This window comes from Mauremys reevesii, linkage group 17 (assembly GCF_016161935.1).
Source record: "Mauremys reevesii isolate NIE-2019 linkage group 17, ASM1616193v1, whole genome shotgun sequence".
Lineage (NCBI taxonomy): Eukaryota > Metazoa > Chordata > Testudines > Geoemydidae > Mauremys > Mauremys reevesii.
Genome location: NC_052639.1, coordinates 9,877,421 through 9,892,839, shown reverse-complemented (window position 1 = coordinate 9,892,839; position 15,419 = coordinate 9,877,421). Strand labels below are relative to the sequence as shown.

The following is a 15,419-nucleotide window of genomic DNA, read 5'->3' as shown; positions in this document are numbered from 1 at the left end:
TCTCTGCATCTCCCCAACAGGGGAGCAGAGAGCCGAAAGGGCCACAGGAGACCAATGGAGCTAGGCAGGGATAGAAAAGACTTCCCCTCCCTTCTCTTCTCTTCTCTTCTCTTCCCTTCCCTTCCCAAGAGTCCCGTTAATCTCACCCATGAGATATTCCAGCACCGGGTGGTCTCGAAGCACCAACCTTCCCCTGAGCAATGGAAGGGGGAACCAGCTCTATCACATGGAAGGAGGCTCCCCACCTCTGCTGCTGCCATCCTGCAGCCTTTAATATGGATTTGTTTTAGCTAATGCACCCCCCCACACACACACACTCTGCTAATCCATCCATGAAACATGGAGACAAACTCTTGAAAGCAGGGTCCAGTGGTGCAATGGGTTAGTGCCCAGTACTTACAGAGCAGTACTGAGTGGAGTCATGCTGAGCTTGTGAGTTCAAACCTCACCTACAGCACTAGTTTCCTTTAAGCAAATGGCTTCTGCCAATCATTTTGCCCTGCAGAAAATACAATTGCAGCTCAGAAGACACCGAGGTCCCCTTGCTTCACAGAGAGCAGGGCAGATTCCACAGATCTACCAGGCTCTGCTCTCCACCAGCCGCCTGTGTCAGGAGGGGTCGAGCAGAGCCCAGAGCACTGCCCCCGACTCCCCCTCAGTCTTTGCTCCCCAAACCACCTGTGTGCTCACCCTCTTCGCTGTGAGACTCAAACCCTGCCTGGCTTTCTGTATGTTGGGTTTTTGTTGTCTGTCGTGTTGATGTGCATGTGGGTCCTGTGTGATTTTTGTGGATGCCATATAGTTTTGTGTGTGTGTGTGACTTTTGCATGCAGATTGTTTTTTGCTAAGTATTCTTTTGGTATGTGGTTTTTGTGCTTTCTTGTTGTGGGCTTTTGCTGTATTTTTTGGTGTGGATTTGTTCTATGTTTTGTGTGGCTTTCCCTTATGTGTATATGGCTCTGTGTGCTGTGTGTGTTTGGTTTTGTTTATGTCTGTGTGGGCCTGTGCAGTCTGTGATGTTCTCTTTCTCTCTATTTGTCTCTCTGTTTGTATCTTCATGTGTAAATTCACTGGAACTTTTCAAACTCTCCACAGCTTTGCCAATTTTCACCAGGAATTTTACTCATTAACAAATTCTCACTTGTTCCCTACCAGTTGGTGACCATTGCCCCAGGGGCCTGTCAGTCTCAGGGTCCTGATTTCCCATTGACCCTTCCCCCTTCTATTGGGACTGGGAACTAGCCAACCAAAAAAACCCCACTCAGTTTTAGTAAAGGGCCAACAGTCCCTTACACAAGCTGGGCCTGTGAGGGAGGGAGAGCTCAGTGGTTTGAGTACTGGCCTGCTAAACCCAGGTGTGTGAGCTCAGTCCTTGAGAGGGCCATTTAGGGATCTGGGATAATAATCTGTCTGTGGCTTGGCCCTGCTTTGAGCAGGGGGTTGGACTAGATACCTCCTGAGGTCCCTCCTAACCCTGGTATCCTATGATAGGATCACCAACGTTCAGAGAAACTAGCACAAGCTGGTCCCATGGTGTAATGGTTGGCATGCTGAAATCTGAGTTCAAATCTCAGTGGGATCTTGTGGTAAATTCCTGGAGATCCAAGTGCTTTCCTGTCTCCAGCTGTCTAAGAATGAGTTGTTTACCTTGTGCTGAGTGACTCATCCCCACTGGAGCCAGGTCTTTGGTTGGAATGGGGTCTAGAAGTGACTATGGTTTGACTGGGTGTTTGGGATTTCTGATGCCCACAAGTTTGGCCCTTGTGCTTTCTACCACACTTTTCCTCTAGCCCACATGGCGCTTGAAGAAAGGAGTGTCAGGGCCAGGTTTCATAGTCAGGGCTAGGCAGGAGGGAGGCAGAGTCCCAGGCTGGAGCCCAACACCTCTCCTCCTCTGGGCACCTAGAGCAGAGGTGGCTGGTGCTGACAGCTCCAAGGGAAGGCTTAAAAACCACAGAACAACCAAGGGCAGGGCAAGAGGAGGGGAGAACCATGCCTATGCGTGGCCAGCAGACAGCCACAGAGACACCCAGCCAGGCTGCTCCCTGGCATGCCGAACCCCCACTGAAAACCACCCACAGCCAGCTGCTGATGCTTTGTGGCCAACATCAGAAGATGGTAGGAAAGCAGAGCCAGCCCCCCTGGTGGAGCCTCTGACTGGTCCCACTCCAGGTGCTCACTTTGGCAGTGGGGCAGGAGATTTTACCCCAAGAGGCTTTTCCGAGCTGGCGAGAAGCAGAGAAACACCCAGGCTCCCAAGGTGCTATGTAGCAACCCCCCTCCAGCACAGGGACAGGCGCACACTTGGAAGAGGGAAACTGCTCCACACTCTAGCCCGGGCAGCCGCCCATTTTCTTTGGCAAGTCAGGAAGGGCAAAGGTGAGACTGGAAGCACCTGGGGCTCATGCCCCAGCCTTTGTGATGCCCAACCCCCAACTCCTTCCCGGGGCTCTAGCTGAAGCCAGAGCATTGGCCTGAGCGGCCAAGAAGAGGTTCCAGCCCTGAAGGGAGCAGGACGTTCAGCACAAAGGTAAAACTGCACAAGCACAACCACAAAGGGACTCGAACCCTCAATCACCTGATCCGAAGTCAGACGCCTTATCCATTAGGCCACATGAACAAAACCTTTCCGAGCACTTATTTGGAAAAGGCAGACACTGTGTTTCTCAGGTCCTCTATTGAGAGGGGCCGAGACTCTCTGGGCACAAGAAGTCGAGTTCCCAGTGAGATGTGAGACAATTCTCTGGAGCCAGGTACAGGACTTTGGCAGGGAGGCTCAGGCATGAGGGATTGGGGTGCAGCGGACGGACCGGCTGTCTAGGTGCTTAGATTTGGTCTCACTGAGGAGAAGGAGGAATCCTGCTGACAGGCAGTGGCTGTGGAGAAAAAATGGGATGTCCAGGCTGCTCAGGTCTCCTTCTTCCAGCTCCTCATCTGGCTGAGCTGCTCCACCGGCCTGGACAAGTCCTCTGCATGCTCAGCAAATAGCCCAAGAGCCATTGCTGCCCAAACCTGTGCTGGGGGGTGAGCTTCTGTCTTCCCTGTCCTATCCGCGCTAGAGCAGACCACTAGATCGAGAGAGACAGTCAACAACTATTAAGGCTCAGATTATATAAAGGGGGTCACAGAATCTGTGACTTTCAGAGATCTCAGTGACATTTTCCACCTCAGCCCTGGGGCAGCAAGACTGGAGCTGTCGGCCGGTGGGGGCCTCACAGCTATCAGCCACCAGTGTCGGAAGGGGCTCCCACAGGCCCATGCCACCATGGATGGACCCCACAGCTCTCAGCTACTATGGGTGGATCCCAGAGCTCCCAGCCACGGGGGGTTGTGCCGATCAGGTGTCCACACTAAGCTCGGCATCAATATGGTGATCCCGGGGAAGCTTGGGCTCCCCAGGTTGCCTAAGGAGGGGTGAACCCACCCAGGTCGGAAACGGAGCAGGTCAAAACTCCCGTGCCGATCAGTAGTGGGGTCGCGCCTGTGAATAGCCCCTGCAGCATAGCCTGGGCAAGACAGTGAGACAGGGTCTCTTTTTATACACCCCCCACCCCCGCAGAGACTGGATGGGGGGATGGGAGCACCCATTGTGGGGATCCTGATCTGGTGGGGGGGAGCCACCATGTACCAGGGATCCTGAACGCAGAACAGGGACACCCACACACCAGGTGTCTTGCAGCAAGAGCTGCAGTCTTGATTTACAAACGGCAAGTGATGGGGAATTTACCACCTCCCTTGCGGAGCTTGTTCCACTAGATAATTAGCCTCACGGTTAAAAAATGGTCATTTCCAGTTGGGATTTTCTGACATCGACTGCAAGCCAATGGGGTCTTGTTCAACCTTTGTCTGGTGAATTAAAGAACCCTTTAAATCACATATCCCCCCCCTCTGGGAATTTGTAAAACGTATTTAAACCAGTGATTAAATCGCCTCTTAACCTCCAGTCAATGAAATCAATTGAGCTTCTTCAGTCTCTTGCTGGAGACATTTTCAGACATTTTCTGGAGATCCCAGACCTCCCAGGTACCACATGGGACAGGGGGACCCTGGAGCTCCCAGTCGGGTGACTGCGTTATAAAGTCCGGTCAGCGGTGCTGCGGGGCTCAGGCAGGCTGGTCCCTACGTGTCCTAGGGCACCGCACTGTGCCCTGGAAGTGGCCAGTAGGTCCCCCCTGCTGCACCGCTGACCAGGAGCCGCCCGAGGTAAGTCTGCACCCCAACCCCCTACCCCAGCCCTGAACCCCCCCAAACCCAGAGCCCCCTCTTGCACCCCAGAGCCCTCACCCCCCTGCACTTCAAACTCCTGCCCCAGCCCAGAGCTTCCTCCCACACCTGGAACCCCTCATCCCTGCCCCCACCCCAGAGCCATCACCCAGTCCTGGACCCCAACCCCCTGCCTCAACCCACAGCCCCCTCCTGCACTCTGAATCCCTCGGCCCCATCCTGCAGGCTGGAGCCCCCTCCTCCACCCCAAACCCCTCATCTCCCCACAGCTCCCACAGGCAGACCCTGGAGCTCCCAGCAGCCATGGGTGGCCGGGGAGCCCCCACAGCCCCACCCCACTGCGTATGGACCCTGCAGCTCCTACGAGCGGACCCCAGAGCTCCCAGCTGCTGCGGATGGACCCAGGATTTCCCAACAGGCCTTGATGGTGTGAGGACCCCGCAGCCCCACGTCATTGCTAATAGACCCTGCAGCGCCGAAGACCCTGGAGCTCCCAGCCGCCCCAGGCAGTCCTCATCTGCCTGAGGCAAGAGAGGGAGCCCCCAGCTCTCAGACACCGCAGGCAGAGCCTGGCATTCCCAGTCACCATGGGGGGTGAGGAGAAGCCGCAGCCCCCGGCTATTGCAGATGGCCCCGTAGCTCCCAGCCGCCTCAGGTGGATGCCAGAGCCTCCAGCTGCCATCGGGACCCTGCAGCCCCCGGCCGCCACGGGCAGGAACCGTCACCCCGCGACCGGCAGAAAACAGCCGCTGAGCCCATCACGCCCTGTGACCCCGGTGCTGCGGCTTCTCGCCAGGCAGGAGGCGGCGCCAGTAGTTTCCCAGGAATTGAAATTAGGGGGGGTGTTTGAATTCACAGGGTGGGTGTCAGGGCCAATGAGATATATAAAAGAGATGTGAATAAAGTAAATGTTTTGTTAGGATAATGCAAATTTAACATAAGGATAATGCAAGTTACACATAACAGGTCTAGATTTCTAAAAATATATATAATTTAAAAAAAAATGTATTTAATTTAAATTGACTTTTGAAAAGTAAGCACTCATGGGATAAGAGGGAAGTCCTCTCATGGATCAGTAACTGGTTAAAATCTTGGAAACAAAGGGTAGGAATAAATTATCAGTTTTCAGAATGGAGAGATAAATAGTGGTATCCCAGAGGGGTCAGTACTGGGACCATTACTGTTCAACATACTCATAAATGATCTGGAAAAATGGGTAAACAGTGAGGTGACAAAATTTGCAGATGATACAAAACTGTTCAAGATAGTTAGTTAAGTCCCAGGCAGACTGCGAAGAGTTACAAAGGGATCTCACAAAACTGGGTGATTGGGCAACAAAATGGCAGCTGAAATTCAATGTTGATAAATGGCTTCATCGGATGCATAGAATGGAACATATAGTGAGGATATATGTATATGCCCACACACACATACACACAGAGAACATGAAAAGGTGGGAGTTGCCCAACCAACTCTAAGAGGCTAATTAATTAAGATGAGCTATTCTCAGCAGGAGAAAAAAAAACTTTTGTAGTGATAATCAAGATGACCCATTTAAGGTAGTTTGACAAGAAGGTGTGAGGATACTTAACATGGGGAAATAGATTCAATGTGTGTAATGGCTCAGCCATTTTCAGTCTCTATTTAAGCCTAAATTGATTGTAACTAGTTTGCATATTAATTCAAGTTCAGCAGTTTCTCGTTGGAGTCTGTTTTTGAAGCTTTCTGTTGCAAAATTGCCACCTTTAAATCTGTTACTGAACGGCCAGAGGTTGAAGTGTTCTCCTACTGGTGTTTGAATGTTATAATTCTTGACGTCTGCTTTACATCCCATTTATTTTTTTGCACAGAGACTGTCTGGTTTGGCCAATGTACATGGCAGAGGGGCATTGCTGGCACATAATGGCATATATCACATTGGTAGATGTGGAGGTGAACGAGCCCCTGATGGCATGGCTGATGTGATTAGGTCATATTATGGTGTCACTTGAATAGATATGTGGACAGAGTTGGCATCGGGCTTTGTTGCAAGGATAGATTCCTGGGTTAGTATTGTTGTTCTGTGGTTGCTGGTGAGGATTTGCTTCATGTTTGGGGATTGTCTGTAAGCAAGGACTGGCCTGTCTCCCAAGATCTGGGAGAGTGAGGGATCATCTTTCAGGATAGGTTGTAGAAATTTGATGATTCGCTAGAGAGGTTTTAATTGGGGGATGAACGTAAAGGCCAGTGGTGTTCTGTTACTTTCTATGTTGGGCCTGTCTTGTAGTAGGTGACTTCTGGGTACTGTTCTGGCTCTGTCAACCTGTTTTTTCACTTCAGCAGGTGGGTATTGTAGTTTTAAGAATGCTTGATAGAGATCTTGTAGGTGATTATCTCTATCTGATGGATTGGATCAAATACGGTTGTATCTTAGAGCTTGGCTATAGACAATGGATAAGGTGGTGTGTCCTGGATGGAAGCTGGAGGCATGTAGATAAGTATAGCGGTCAGTGGGTTTCCGGTATAGGGTTGTGATTATGTGACCATCGCTTATCAGCAGAGTACTGTCAAGGAAATGGACCACTTGAGTGAATTGATCTAGGCTGAGGTTGATGGTGGGATGGAAATTGTTAAACTCACAGTGGAATTCCTCAAGGGCTTCTTTTCCATGAGTCCTGATGATGAAGATGTCTTCAGTGTAGTGCAAGTACAGTAGGGGCATTAGGAGACGAGAGCTAAGGAAGCGTTGTTTTAAGTCAGCCATAAAAAAATTGGCATACTGTGGGGCCATGCGGGTACCCATAGCAGTGCCGCTGACTTGAAGATATATATTGTCCCCGAATGTGAAATAGTTGTGGGTGAGGACAAAGTCGCGAAGTTCAGCCACCAGATTTGGCATGAAACTAGTTCACAAAACTGGGGGGGGGGTTGGGAAATCACTGCTCATGCCCCTGGGCAGCCTATTTCCCTTTGGCTTCTCAAGCTCCTCTGGAGGGATGCAGCTTCCCTGGCACGCAGATCGTTCCCTTCAACACGCACTGGACGGACATTCCAAACACAGCCCTTTCCAGGAGGGAATGCGCTGCTTTTGGACCCTGGCGCCCAGCAAGAAGTCCTGGGACTCTTTTTCTGACGGATGGACCCCACTGACTTGCCTTTACCAAGCAGAAACTGAGGACCGGCTGATGGCTCTCTTTGCAAACGGACGCCATCAGGCTGAGCCACGAGGCGCGCTGCAGGATAGCCCCTCCCCACCAAAAATTAATGCCGTGACCCGGATTCGAACCGAGGTTGCTGCGGCCACGGCGCAGAGTACTAACCACTATACGATCACGGCCAGGCGCTGGGGGCGCAGGCAGCAGCCTAGCGGAAAATGCTCAGCTCTGCGCTCTCGGGGCAGCCACCTACCTCGCCGGCGGCCACAGGTCTTTCTCAAGTCTGCCCATTACAGTCACAGGTCAAATGCTGAGCAAAGGAAAAAAGACAGGAAGCCAATCCCATGCCTGTCCCTTTTTCTGTCTTCCTCCACCCCTGGACCAAGTCCCTCCCCGTTTGTCTGGGCCATTGTCCTCATGCCCCTGGCCAGCCTATTTCCCTTTGCCGCTCTGAAACGTGCCCCCACGTGCAGGCCCCGAAGCTGGGCCCGGGGGCGGAAGGCCAGGGAGAGGCTTTGGCTAGGGCGAGCGTGTCCTTGCGAGGTAATTGTCTCTCTGGAGGTGAAAGTCATCAGTGCGGGGTGCGAAGGGAAGTGGCCGTCGAAGGAGAATACAAGGCATGTGGCGGGCAGGCCAGGGATTTCTTTGTCCCCCCTTCAAAAGGCGTCACCCTCCCCATCAGGGAATCGAACCCCGGTCTCCCGCGTGACAGGCGGGGATACTCACCACTATACTAACGAGGAAAGGGGCACAGCGAGTGGCCCCAGCTCCCACAGACCAGCTACGGTCAGCGTACACCTACACCGTCGCATGGGCCCCAGCAGGCAACAACACCCCTGGCCCTCTTCTGCTTCCCAAAGGCTTTGGCCGCAGCAACAGCCCTGGCCCTCCTCACCTGCCCTTGCCCAGCACGACGCCTTTTCGGGCCTACACAGCTCCTCACACAACACCCGCCTGGGACCTTGCCCTCCCCTACCAGCTCAGCAGCACCTTTTTTCCTCTCAAAACCTCCTCTTGACACCCTCCCCCTTCCACACTTCACACTCACCTCATCACAAACTCACCCACGGCCCCTTTGGCTTCTCAAGCGCCTCTGGAGGGACGCAGCTTCCCAGGCACGCAGATCCTTCCCTTCAACGCGCACTGGACGGACATTCGAAACACAGCCCTTTCCAGGAGGGAATGCGCCGCTTTTGGACCCTGGCACCCAGCAAGAAGTCCTGGGACTCTTTTTCTGACGGATGGACCCCACTGACTTGCCTTTACCAGGCAGAAACTAAGGACCGGTGACATAGGCGGCAGGTTTGTATAATTTTTTTGTGGGGCCCAAAATGGTGGTGCCCCCCGCTCCCACCCTGTAAGCCGATATAAAATGAAGCTACAACGTGTCAGTGCCACAAGATTACAAGGGTCAATTAAAAGTGGAAAGTCAGAAGCAACACTTGCCTACTTCAATATACAGTATTATATTTTGTTGCACCTGTTGTGATGAAGTGGGAATATTCTTAATATTTTCTCTGAATACTGTGTGGGTGCCTCAGTTTCCCCTGTAAGATGCTACTTGAAGGTGTTGGGGACAAAGAGATCAGGTGGCCTCCTTGTCCGGAAAAGACACAGAGGCCAGAGGAGGGAGTGTCAGTTTGGAGCTGGCTGTGGAAATGGGGAGAGACCCAGAACTTGGTTCTGGGCTGCCCACCCCGCAAGATGGACCTGACAGAGGGGTTCTGTTTTCTTTACCAACAATCTCTGTTTAAACTGTGTTCCCTTCATGTAATAAACCTTCTGTTTTACAGTCTGGCTGAGAGTCACATCTGACTGCAGAGTTGGAGTGCAGGGACCTCTGGCTACCCCAGGACCCTGCCTGGGCGGACTCACTGTGGAAAGTGCATGGTGTGGAAGGGCTGAATGCTCTGAGGTCAGACCCAGGGAGGTGTAAGCTTCTTGCCCTGGAGACAGTCTGCTCAGAGAGGAGGCTCCCCCAGAGTCCTGACTGGCTTTGAAGGAGTGGTTCCAGAGCATCCCAGCATCCCCTTCCACCCCATGCACTTCCCAGAAGTCCGCACAGGCACTGACACCCCCTCCTCTGGCCTTTGTCAAGAAGGCTAACAGCATTTTGGGCTGTATAAGTAGGGGCATTGCCAGCAGATCGAGGGACATGATCATTCTCCTCTATTCAACATTGGTGAGGCCTCATCTAGAGAACTACGTGCAGTTTTGGGCCCCACATTGCAAGAAGGATGTGGAAAAATTGGAAAATCCAGTGGAGGGCAACAAAAATGATTAGGGGGCTGGAGCACATGACTTCTGAGGAAAAGCTGAGGGAACTGGGATGGTTTAGTCTGCAGAAGAGAAGAATGAGGGAGGATTTAATAGCTGCTTTCAACTACCTGATAGGGGGTTACAAAGAGGATGGATCTAAACTGTTCTCAGTGGTAGCAGAGGACAGAACAAGGAGTAATAATCTCAAGTTGCAGTGGGGGAGGTTTAGGTTGGATATTAAGAAAAACTTTTTCACTAGGAGGGTGGTGAAACACTGGAATGGGTTACCTAGGGAGGTGGTGGAATCTCCTTCCTTAGAGGTTTTTAAGGCCCGGCTTGACAAAGCCCTGGCTGGGATGATTTAGTTGGGAATTGGTCCTGCTTTGAGCATGAGGTTGGACTAGATGACCTCCTGAGGCCCCTTCCAACCCTGATATTCTATGATACTCTAAACTGACCACCAAATTTAAGTTGCGTGTTTTTCCTGTCAGGTGAGGACTCTGGGGCAGGGCTGGGGATAAGGAACTTGGGGTGCAGACAGGCTGCCCCAGGGCTAGGGTCAAAGAGGACTCCCCTCCACCCTCCCTGGCAGCAGCAAGCTCCAGGGGAGGGACCCCTCCTCTCCCCCGCAGTTCACTGCACATGCTCCTAGGGTCCCTCTCAGGTCCAGAAAGCCCACTCACCTCCCTATGGTGGGTACCGAGGGGAGGTTGCCATCACGTGTGGCCTCCTGCTGCCACCCCTCACCATAGCCTCACTGGGGATGGGGCTGCCCCTTGCCCAGCATGGTGCAGGAGTGGGGACTGCAGGGTGGTAGCTGGGGAGGGGCAGAGTATCATAAAATTCACCCAAGCCCCAGCTGCAGAGGTCTAGGAAGCTCCCCTCCCCAGTGGTGTAGCCAGGTTCTAACATCAGGGGGAGCGAACACGTAAAAAAAGATGCCAGCCAACATATCCAATTACTAATTAGGTAGTTCTATAACAGGCTATAACAGGCTGCCCTGGACCCCATCACCCCCTGAAGCACAAGGTAGGGGTAGGCACCACCATGTTGTGCAACAAACACTTGACAAAATTACTGGACTTAGTGATGGACAATGCGGGCAGGTGGGTATTATGTCATTCAATCATTCAACCCATAACATTGCACACATTTTGCCTCAGTGAAATTAAATATCCAGAGAATTACTGGGCCTGTGATGATGACCAGGGCTTGCTCACCTGTGGCTCCCCCTCCCTGTGCTGTGGAGGCACAGCCAGGCAGGTCTGCATCTGCAGGCAGGCACCCTGCCTCAGGTGCAGCTCCCATGGGCCCTGATAGCTACTAGACTGGGAGCCTCCCGGCCAATGGAATGGGCTGGGCTGGGCTGGGGGGCGGAAGGCAAAGGGGGAGATTGTAGGGAGCTTTGGAGGAGGGGAGGAAGTGGGGGAGGGGAGTGGGCTGGCACAAAGGGGAGGGCTCTCTGGAGAGGAGTGACAGGGGCACAGGGGTCATTGGGAGTCTCTCGAGGGGGCAGAGGGTTGTGTGGGTCTCTGTGGGGCAGGGGGCTGTGATGGGCGGAGCCAGCTGCAACCTGGGTCTGCTCTGCGGGGGGTGTTGCTATAGTCCCCTCAGGAAGCCCCCCCCCGTCCTGTGTATTTTATACCAGCCCCGGGGTGCCCATTGCTGCCCTTTTCCCCGCCCACGACTCCATCTGTCTGTCCCCACAACCCCCCAGCTGTGTCCTGGTGTGTGTCTGTCCCACAACCCCCTGGCTGTGTCCTGGTGTGTGTCTGTCCCACAACCCCCGGCTGTGTCTGTCTGTCTGCCCCCACCACCCCTGGCTGTATGTGTCTGTCCCACAACCCCCTGGCTGTGTCCTTGTGTCTGTCTGTCCCACAACCCCCCGCCTGTGTCCGTGTGTCTGGCTGCCCCACCCCCCCCAGCTGTGTGTGTCTGTCCCAGAACCCCCCAGCTGTGTCTGTTTGTCCCCACCAACCCCCCCCCCGGCTGTGTCCTTGTGTCTGTCTGTCCCCACCACCCCCCTAGCTGTGTCCTTTTGTCTGTCTGTCCCACAACCCCCTGGCTGTGTCCGTGTGTCTGGCTGCCCCCACCACCCCCAGCGGTGTCTGTCTGTCCCACAAACCCCCCGGCTGTGTCCTTGTGTCTGTCTGTCCCCACCACCCCCCTGGCTGCCTAGCAGCCTGCGCATCTGCCTGCCAGCACGAGAGCGCGTAAGGCACTAATCCGGATAGTGGCAGCTAGGAGACAGGGGAAGAGTGTGAAGAAGCAGCAGAGTGGCGCAGCGGGAGCGTGCTGGGCCCATAATCCAGCGGTCGATGGATCGAAACTGTCCTCTGCTACACGTGCGCTTGTTTCTTTTCCCTCTGGGCCTTCAAGCGAGCCGGTGACCAGCAGAGCCCCAAGAGCCTAGGCCATGAGGCAAGAGGTGGCTGAGGCGAAGCGGCGGCCTGCCAGGCAGCTCCCCGGCACCTCTGGCTGCCTGGGCTGAAGGCAAGAGGCAGGCCTGGGGGTGGCCAGGGCCTCCTGTCCTGGCCTGAGGCTGCAGTGCTTCCTGGTCCCCTTTTCCCACCACCCCGGCAGGCGGCTGCTGCGGGAGAACACGAGGGAGGCTCTGGGGGCGCTAGGCAGCGCTGTGTGTGTGGCTGTCAGGGGAAAGAGCCGAGGCTCCCGACTCGACCTGCCATTGACTCGCGTGGCTCTGCGCGGCCGTCAGCCGGGGCGGGCCAGGCCGCGGACGTGACTCAGGCTTGGGCCGCATGGCCGCGCTTTCCTGACGAGGCATGAGGCAGGCCAAGAGCTTTGCACAGCGTACAGGGAAGTGGGAGGGAGGCGTCTTTGAGCCGGCCTGTCTCCTCCGCTTCTCCCTTGCCGCTTGGGCGGAGGCAGGAAGGGAGCAAAATGTTCCTGGCTGAAAGTTTTTGTGCTCGGCCTTGAGGTTTAAGCCTGAGCCTCCGGCACAGCTGCTGGCAGATGGGTTTCTGAATGGCATCCAGCCCGCTCTTTGGACCACCAGCTGAAAGCACTGAGGCCAAGAGGCAGCAAAATGGGACCTTTGAGGCTCCCCCACAGGCCTCGGGGAAAGCAAGGAAGCAGCACAGGCTTAGCGTCATCCCTGGGTGGGCTCGAACCACCATCCTTTTGGTTAATAGCCGAACGCGCTGACCCATTGCGCCACAGAGACACGGAGGGGCAAGGCTGTATTGAGCACAAAAGCCAGGCATCAGCTCAGGGTACGGTATAGCACATGCCTGCAGTGGTTAGACAAGCAACAGCAAGGAACTGGACTGGTATGGAGCGAAAGTTCTGTGGGAAGGAACCAAAAAGAGCAACGGGGCTGTGGTACAGCGCTCGCATACACTTTCTTTGGCCTGTTTTGCTGGAAGAGTTAGCAGAGCGAGATTGTTTGTCACAGGACAGTGGGTGGGTTTATGCAAATTCTGGACTCTGGGACCAGGGGGACACATGCACTACCTATGCAACTGACCTTTGCTACCTCACTCCCTAACAAGACACCTTTTACTTCTCAGTGCCAAAATACACCGTGAAAAAGATCTAACGGCATAAGTTTAGGGTAAGCAACTGCAGCACTAACAACAATTTTAAGAGTTTCAAAACAGCCTCTGTCTTTCCACACCAGGAACAGCAGAAAGAACAGCAGCAGCAGCACCTGCACGACACCAACAAACATCAATTTCTACATCTCTCCATGAGGGGGGCCGTTAGGAACCCATACTCCTAAATGGTGAGTACTTTTCAGGAGAGGGTGACGCTCTCAGGCCTCAAATGCCAGGTACAGTTACTCTGTCCTTGATCCAAAATCAACAGGAAAATACACTGGATTACTCCTGCCCCAATAACAAAGAGACTGGGGATATCGCAGCAGCTGAAATGACCGTTTGGACAAGCACTCCCATCATGCAATCCGGGGTGGGTGTAACCATGCAAATGACATCAGCCCCAAAAGGCCTTGACAACACATCACCAACAGATGGCAGGGTAGACTTCATACTGACCCTGCTTCAACTAGATTGTGGCAAAGATTCCAAAACACCGAACGTTAAAACTCACCAAACGCAGGTCAATCCATCCTCATCGTCGTAACCGCTCGTTATATTCCACACCCGAACGTAGCCCTCATATGGACAACATACCCTCCTAACTCAGTGTCTGTACATTAACCTTTTACCCCCAGTCAGGGCTATTGCAGATTATGTATTCCTTATGCCACCCGATCTTAAACTGAATTTTGCATCCCTTGGGTAAGCTGTACGTTGTTCCCTGAGCACCAGAAACTTCTATGCTGAAACTCTGTACTGTACACTTTTTTTTTCTTTGAACGTCATCTTAATAAAAAGTTGACTTTTGTTTGAGATCCCGGCTCCTGTTCCCTTGCAAGGCGTGTGCGTTTGATCCGGGTTTTAGTCTGCTAATACAGCGGGGGGGGCGATTGAGCCAGATGCGCTTGCCTGCTGCAGACACGGATCCAAGGCTGAACCTCGTCCCCCACAAGCTTGAAAGCTTAACTGAAAACTGTTTAAGAAGTGCTCCCGTCTCCGGCACTCAGCTACCCAGCTCCCAATGGGGTCCAAACCCCAAATAGATCCCTTTTACCCTGTAGAAGCTGTAAAATCCTGTGACCAGGGCAGCTGCCTATCAGCCTGCGCATCTGCCTGCCAGCACGAGAGCGCGTAAGGCACTAATCCGGATAGTGGCGGCTAGGTGGCAAGGGGAGGGTGTGAAGAAGCAGCAGAGTGGCGCAGCGGGAGCGTGCTGGGCCCATAACCCAGAGGTTGATGAATCGAAACCATCCTCTGCTACACGTGCACTTGTTTCTTTTCCCTCTGGGCCTTCCAGCGAGCCGGTGACCAGCAGAGCCCCAAGAGCCTAGGCCATGAGGCAAGAGGTGGCTGAGGCGAAGCGGCGGCCTGCCAGGGAGCTCCCTGGCACCTCTGGCTGCCTGGGCTGAAGGCAAGAGGCAGGCCTAGGCGTGGCGAGGGCCTCCTGTCCCGGAATGAGGCTGCAGTGCTTCCTGGTCCCCTTTTCCCACCACCCGGCAGGCGGCTGCTGCGGAGAACACGAGGAGGCTCTGGGGCGCTAGGCAGCGCTGTGTGTGTGGCTGTCAGGGGAAAGAGCCGAGGCCCGGACTCGACCTGCCATTGACTCGCATGGCTCTGCGCGCCGTCAGCCGGGCGGGCCAGGCTGCGCGGACGTGACTCAGGCTTGGGCCGCATGGCCGTGCTTTCCTGACGAGGCATGAGGCAGGCCAAGAGCTTTGCACAGCGTACAGGGAAGTGGGAGGAGGCGTCTTGAGCCGGCCTGTCTCTCCGCTTCTCTTGCCGCTTGGGCGGAGACGGGAAGGGAGCGAAATGTTCCCGGCTGAAAGTTTTTGTGCTCGGCCTTGAGGATTAAGCCTGAGCCTCCGGCACGGCTGCTGGCAGATGGGTTTCTGAATGGCATCCAGCCCGCTCTTTGGACCACCAGCTGAAAGCACTGAGGCCAAGAGGCAGCAAAATGGGACCTTTGAGACTCCCCCACAGGCCTCAGGGAAAGCAAGGAAGCAGCACAGGCTTAGCGTCGTCCCTGGGTGGGCTCGAACCACCATCCTTTCGGTTAACAGCCGAAAGCGCTGACCCATTGCGCCACAGAGACACGGAGGGGCAAGGCTGTATTGAGCACAAAAGCCAGGCATCAGCTCAGGGTACGGTATAGCACATGCCTGCAGTGGTTAGACAAGCAACCGCAAGGAACTGGACTGGTATGGAGGGTTTTTTGCCCCACTTGCCCCCCCCGGGGTGTCCC

At 54.3% G+C, this 15,419-nt stretch overlaps 3 non-coding genes and 1 pseudogene across 3 annotated transcripts; all 4 read right to left on the bottom strand.

Annotated features, from left to right (window-relative positions):
* Positions 1-15,419, bottom strand: part of LOC120384957 — a 394,265-nt pseudogene that overhangs the window by 36,923 nt on the left and 341,923 nt on the right.
* Positions 8,030-8,101, bottom strand: TRNAD-GUC. The gene has a single exon. It is a non-coding gene; the product is annotated as a tRNA-Asp (tRNA).
* TRNAN-AUU lies at positions 12,728-12,801 on the bottom strand. The gene has a single exon. It is a non-coding gene; the product is annotated as a tRNA-Asn (tRNA).
* On the bottom strand, positions 15,196-15,269 carry TRNAN-GUU. Its single transcript has one exon. It is a non-coding gene; the product is annotated as a tRNA-Asn (tRNA).